This window comes from Trichechus manatus, unplaced genomic scaffold (assembly GCF_000243295.1).
Source record: "Trichechus manatus latirostris isolate Lorelei unplaced genomic scaffold, TriManLat1.0 scaffold00055, whole genome shotgun sequence".
NCBI lineage: Eukaryota > Metazoa > Chordata > Mammalia > Sirenia > Trichechidae > Trichechus > Trichechus manatus.
In genome coordinates, this window is record NW_004443991.1 from 383046 (window position 1) to 390056 (window position 7011).

The following is a 7011-nucleotide window of genomic DNA, read 5'->3' on the forward strand; positions in this document are numbered from 1 at the left end:
TACAGCCTAGGACACTGTCTTAGTCATCTAGCACTGCTCTAACAGAAATACCACAAGTGTATGGCTTTAACAAACAGAAGTTTATTCTCTCACAGTCCAGTAGGCTACAAGTCCAAATTCAGGGCATCAGCTCCAGGGGAGCGCTTTCTCTATCGGCTCTGGAGGAAGGTCCACGTCATCAATTTTCTCTTGGTCCGGGAGCTTCTCTGCGCAGGAATCTCAGGTCCAAAGCACACGCTCTGCTCCCAGCACTGCGTTCTTGGTGGTATGAGGTTCCCATGTGTCTCTGTTTGCTTCTCTCTTCTATATCTCAAAAAAGATTGGATTAAGACACTATCCAATCTTGTAGACCTCATCAGTATAACCTCATCATAGTGATAGAGTTTACAACACATAAGGAAATCACATCAGATTACACAGTCATACAATATTGGGAATCATGACCTACACATTTTTGGGGGGACATAATTCAATCCATGACAGACACCCTATGGGGTGGTTCTACTCTGTCACATGGATTTGCTGAGTCAGAAATCTACTCAATGGCATCTAACAACAAAAACAGTGCCAGTGTCATGGGCTACAGATAATTCCTGGCTTCCATATCACAGTGAGCAGGAGATTCCAGACCTTAAGAACAATGGTAGCCAGGAGTGACCCAAGCCCTCCTCTAACAAGATTCCACTGCACTTTAGTGTGATTTACGCCTATGGGTTCCATGAATCTGACAAGACACAAAATAAATTATAATTCAAGCTATTATAATTTCTGTTCACATAGGATCTTTATTTTAAAAGTAACTTTGTAGCAATTTGAGCTCTTTGAAGGAAAAGCCTCATGTAAATTGTAAAATGTTGTTACATTTTATGTGTTTGATCCAAAAGATCCTTTAACAGATGCTTAAATTCCCTTTTCTATACCCAAGTAAATAACTAACTTTGTGTCTCTGTGGAGTCCTGGGTGGTGCAAACAGTCAACACAATCAGCTGCTAACCAAAAGGTTGGAGGTTCAAGTCCACCCAGAGATGCCTCCAAAGAAAGGCCTGCCAAGCTACTTCTGAAAAATCAGCCATTGAAAACCCTATGGAGCACAGTTCTACTCTGACACACATGGGGTTGCCATGAGTCAGAATCGACTTCACAGAAACTGGTTTGTGTGTGTGTGTATGTGTGTGTGTGTCTGTCTGTCTGTACTGCTTGGCCTAGATTGATAACTCTAGGTAAATCGGGAGAGAAATAACAGATTGGAAGATGAGTAAATAGGCAGGTAGATAGGTAGGTAAGTTAGGTGGATGACAGACATGTATAAAAAGGAATTTTCTTCACCATTGTGGTATCATCTGATTTTGGTAGAAGCTAGAACAAGTAGAGCTGGACAATAAGAAGCTAGTATGATCCCTGTGAAAGTCCAGAATATCATTATATGCCAGATAGCGTGCTGAGTTAGTAATTTCTTGTCAGCCTCAGTTTTTATAGCTATCCCATTCTTTTTATCAATGTGCTTCTGTATAAGGCCAGACACTCATAGAGATAATTCAAAGGTTATTTATATTTGCCATGCAATGTCTTTTATTTGCATTCTTTGCAAGTGTCGTTCAGACTGATACTAAAATAAGTTTGTTGTTTATGGATACACATCAAGGACTGAAGTACTGAAGAAGCCTAATCTCACACTGGGAGATGGAGGGGAGCCAGTGTGAGATTGTAAAATGCTGGCAGTTATCATCAAAGTGAGCCAGTCAGCCCCAACACATGAGGAGGAGGTAACTGTTTCCCTGTTACTAGTTTCACAGAGATGGAAAGTGATGCAGGGAGCGAGGATGAGCAGAACTCCTCAGCCAGACAGCCCCTCTAGACTGAGTCATTGAAGAACAGGGACCTCATTCTCCACTCATTGACATGGTCGTGTCTTGAGCACCTGGCACAGTGCTTGGCACTTGCTAAGTACTGAAGCATGTTGAATGGATGGATCAATCAATTAGTTAATTAACAGGTGAGAGCATTTCCCTGAAGTCTTCATCTCTTAGAGTTCTAATCTCCAAGTAAAGCACTGGGGTAGAATCTAGAGTTTGCTGTGCAAAGGCAAGTGGCCAAATAGTGTTTATTGGAAAAATTTACAGACAGAGAAGCAGTAGCAGGTATGAGGGTCTCCTGTTGTCCTTGGCACGCGCCAGGCTAGGGTTGTGCACAAAAATGACTCCAGGAGAAGGACCCTGCCTCTTGGCCTGAAAGGCTTATAAACTGCATGACTAGGAAAGCACCAGCCCTTCCCCTGCTGTGATCAGAGGCTAAGATAAAATAGCAATGTGACCTGGCAGAACCTTAGCTCCAGCCCTCTTCTGGCCGTTCAACAATCGTGTCACCAGCCCCTCTTCTATCTGGGAGCTGGAGTCCAAGCCTTGCAACTCCAGGTGTATAAAGTGGTAAGCTGGTGGCAGGATTTGCCCCTTGGTGTGCATGTCTGGGGAAGCTCCAGCCTCCCCCCTGGCATGGCGGGGTAAGGGAGGGCTGGGTCCCAGCCTTGAAGATGACCAGGATTGTTCATCTGAAGCACATCTTAGCCAGTTTCATTGAGCTCTGTGGGAGGTCAATTTTCCTGGGAGGCCAGCCTGCAGGGGATCCCTCTTGAACACACTAACATCTGTGGTGACGTGGTAGATGCCAATCAATCATACCATCATGACCAGCCTCTCTCCCCATTTGCTGCTAGAGAGGTTTCCTGGCAAGGCTGAGCTTCAGGCCTTCATCTCATGTCTCTGCACTCCCTTAGATGCCCATTACTTTGTGCCTTACTCTCTATTCCCAACCAGGGCAACCCACTCAGGCCTCCTAGACTACCTCAGGACACATGCTGCTAAATACCCTGAGTCCCAGTACCTGGAGCCCTATTCTCCATATGGGTCAGTCATCTGTCATAAAAACCTTCCAGTCTATTAGCTTTTCCAGGATCTGGTACTTTAATAGAAATTTCAGGCACATGGCAAACCTATTGTTGTTGTTACGTGCTGTCGTGTTGGTTCCAACTCATAGCAACCCTATGTACAACAGAAAGAGCTGATGCCCAGTCCTATTGCATCTTCATAATCATTGCTATTTTGAGTCCATTGTTGCAGCTATTGTGTCAATCCATCTTGTTGAGGATCTTTTGGTTCTAGGTAGGGATGGGTACTTTTAAATGCCACCTTAATCATACCATATCAAAGATCATGAAGATGGTGCACAACCAAGCAACATTTCACTCTTTTATGCATAAGGTCACCACGCATAAGAGCCAACTCATTGGCAATTAACAACAACAGCAACAGTCATACCACATGAGCACTTTCTCCTTGCTTACAAGAAGTCTGTCTTTAAATTCAGTGAGGAGGAGGGACAATTTTGATTCATGGGTCCCTCTTTTAAAAAAATAATCAAAGTACAAAGAAATGAAAGTACATAGGGTTTGTCTTAGTTACCTAGCACAGAAATACCACACATTGGTGGCTTTAACAAACAGAAATTTTTCTCACAGATCAGGAGGCTACGAGGCCAAATTCAAGGTGCTGGCTCTAGCGGAAGGCTTTCTCTGTCAGCTCTGGAGGAAGGTCCTTGTCTCTTTCAGTTTCTGCTCCTCAGCAATCTTCATGTGGCTTGGCATCTTTCTTCCCTCATCTCTGCTTAATCTACGCTTTCATATCACAAAAGAGATTGACTCAAGATACATGCTACACTACTCCTGCCTCATTAACATAACAAAGACAACCCGTTCCCAAATGGGATTATAACCACAGGCATAGAGGTTAGGATTTACAACATATGTTTTTTGGGGGACATTATTCAATCCATAACATTCCACACTTTGGCCCCCCAGAATCATGTCCTTACCACATGCAACACATATTTACCCCATCACATTATCCCAAAATTCTTAAATAAACTCCAAGTCCAAAATCTCATCTTCTGAATCCTCTAAATCAAATATAGGTGAGACTTTAGGCATATTCCATCCTGTGGTGAAATTCCTTTTCCTCTGTGAACCTGTGAAATCTAGACTACAAGTTATCTGTTTCTAAAGTACAATGGTGGAACAGGCACAAGGTAGACATTTCCATTACAAATGGAAGAAATTGGAGGAAAAGAAGGGATAACAGGCACTAAGCAAGTCCAAAACCCAGAAGAACAAACTGCATTGCTCTCAAGGCTTGAAAATAATCCTCTGTTCTCTGAGACCATCTGGTAAATGGCACTACCCACCAGACTCTGGGTGTTGGCCACATCCTTTGGATTCTGAGTGGAGGCCCCTAGGCCCTGGGCTTCAGCTCCACCTTCCAGGCCCATTGGGATGACAGCTCTGCTGCCTCCCTCAGCTTTAGGTGGTCCATTGTCCTACTCCATCTGAGTAGCGACCTCATCCCCTCAGCTCCGGCAGGTCCCATTCTTCTGTCTCTTGGGCATGGCAGCCCCACACTCCAGAATCGAGTTGGCAACCTTCCAACTCTTTCAGATCCAGTAGACCATGGCCCCACCCTTTGAAATCAAGAAGGCCCTGCTTCCAGTGCTCCTTCCAACAGTTCTGCTGATCTCCAAGCTGCTCCAGGGATGATCCTTTTCTTTTCTTGGAGGACAACAGGTGTAGCTCCTTTGGCCTGTTTCCTGCCTATAGCATTCAATATGCAGACAGCATTCTTTCCTTTTGTTCTTATCTGTCCCCTTCAGCCTAAGCTGATAGATTTTCTGCTGTGGTAGTTGGTGAGATCCATCAGTCACAGGCTTAATCTCTTTAACAAAAGATTGTGTAGCTATGTCCTTGGTGTACATTCTAGAACATGTGTCCTGAGTTTGTACAACAGAATTTTCCAAATCTTTAAGTTCTGTTTTCATTTTGCACAGTTCATCTCTTTCCTGCATATTTTATTGTAAGTGGCAAGGAAAAACCACATCGCCCTTTAAGATCTTGCTTAGAAATCTCATCAGCCAGATATCGAAATTCATCACTTACCAGTTCTATCTTCTGCCAAACATTTGCCCATAATTCAGACAAGTTCTTTGCCACTGCATAAAAAGCATCATCCTTCCTCCATTGTCCAATCATATGTTCATCATTTTCTTTTAAAGTCTCACCAGAAACACATTTAACGTCCACATTTCTAGAAACATTCTGTTCCTGCTGTCATATGTATTCTCTAAGACAATAGAGACTTTCTCTGTAGCTCTCCTCACTTCCTTTTGAACCCTCATCAGAATCACATTTGAGGCTCATAATTTTACCAACAGTCTCTTCAAGGCAATCTAGGATTTTACTGTTAGGCATCTTAATACTCTTCTAGCCTCTACCCATTACCCAGTTCTAAAACTGCTTCCACATTTTAGGTATCTTCCACATTTTAGGTATCTGTACCCTACTCTGCCAGTACCAAATTCTATCTTAGTTATCTGGTACTGCTATAACAGAAATATCACAAGTGGGTGGTTTTAACAAATAGAAATTTATTTTCTCACAGTTTAGGAGGCTAGAAGTCCGATTCAGGGTGCTGGCTCTAGGGGAAGCCTTTCTCTTTCTATTGGCTCTGGAGAAAGATCCTTGTATCCTAGGCAATCCTCATGTGGCTTGGCAACTCTCTTCCCCTATGTCAGCTTGCTAGTTTGCCTTTAATCTCTTTTATATCTCAAAAGAGATTGACTCATGATACACCCTAAACTAACCCTGCTTCACTAACATAACAAAGACAACCCATCCCCAAATGAGATCACAACCATGGCATAGAGGTTAGGATTTAAACATATATTTTTGGGAGACACAATTCAATCCATAATAGATTTATTGGAGCAGTTAATCTATACGCATACAGGGAGATCATTTTGTTTCTAAAAAAAAAAAAATGGCTCAAAGCAGGCTTGTTATAATGAAGTCTTTAAGGAGAAGAGGAGCAAATAAAATTGAAAATTAACCATTGGCTAATTTTAATAAGATTGAACCACGTCCCCCCTTACTGCGATCAGCCGGTATCTAGTTACTAGGTGGTCTCTGGCCTGGCTGGCTCCCCCATTCATTTGCACAAATATTCATGTGTAGTTGGAGGTTTTAAAACAATAAAGATTGCTTAATTATTCAGGGAACTCCAAGGATTATCTCTCAGGAAGCCAGGGAACTATCTAAGGTTAAATTCTTTGCATAAAATAAACTTTGAGCTAATTTATGGTTAACAGATGTCTTTGTCACAAAGGGGGATCGGCTCAATTTCATGGTCACTGTGTCTCCACATTATTTCTTTTATCTGTTTTTAGGTATATCTTACGATGGCCAGTGACCTTTGTGAATTTTCTATGCACTCAGAGGAATCTGTCAATTTGGCCCTCAGTTTCTCTCTTTTTTTAATTGTACTTCAGGTGAAGGTTTACACAACAAATAGTTTCCCATTAAACAGTACACATATTGTTTTATGACATTGGTTAACAACCCTACAACATGTCAAGCCTCTCCCTTCTCAATCTTTTTTTTTTTTTTTGGTGAAAATATACATAGCCAAGGATACAGCATTTCAAAAATTTCTACATGCACAGTTCAGTGACATCAACTATGCTTATCCAAGTGTGCTGCTATTCTGACTTTAGTTGAAGATTTACAGAACAAAATAGTTTCTGGTTAAACAGTTAGTACATATGTTGCCCTATGACAACGGTTAACAACCTCACTACACAGCAACACTGTCCTTACTCAACCTTGCATTCCCTATCACCAGCTTTCCTGTCCCCTTCTGCCTTCTAGCCCTTGTCCCTGTATTGTTGTGCCTCATTAGTCCTGTTTTGTTTTATGGGGCTGTCCACTCCCCGGCTGAACGGTGAACCTTGGAAGTGACTTCATCACTAAGCTAAAAGGGTGTTTGGGGCCATACTCTCGGGGTTTCTCCAGTCTCCTTTAGGCCAGTAAATCTGGTCTTTTTTGTGTGTGTTAGAATTTTGTTGTACATCTTCTCCAGCTCTGTCCAGAACCCTCTGTTGTGGTCCCTGTCAGAGCAGTCAGTGGTGGTAGCC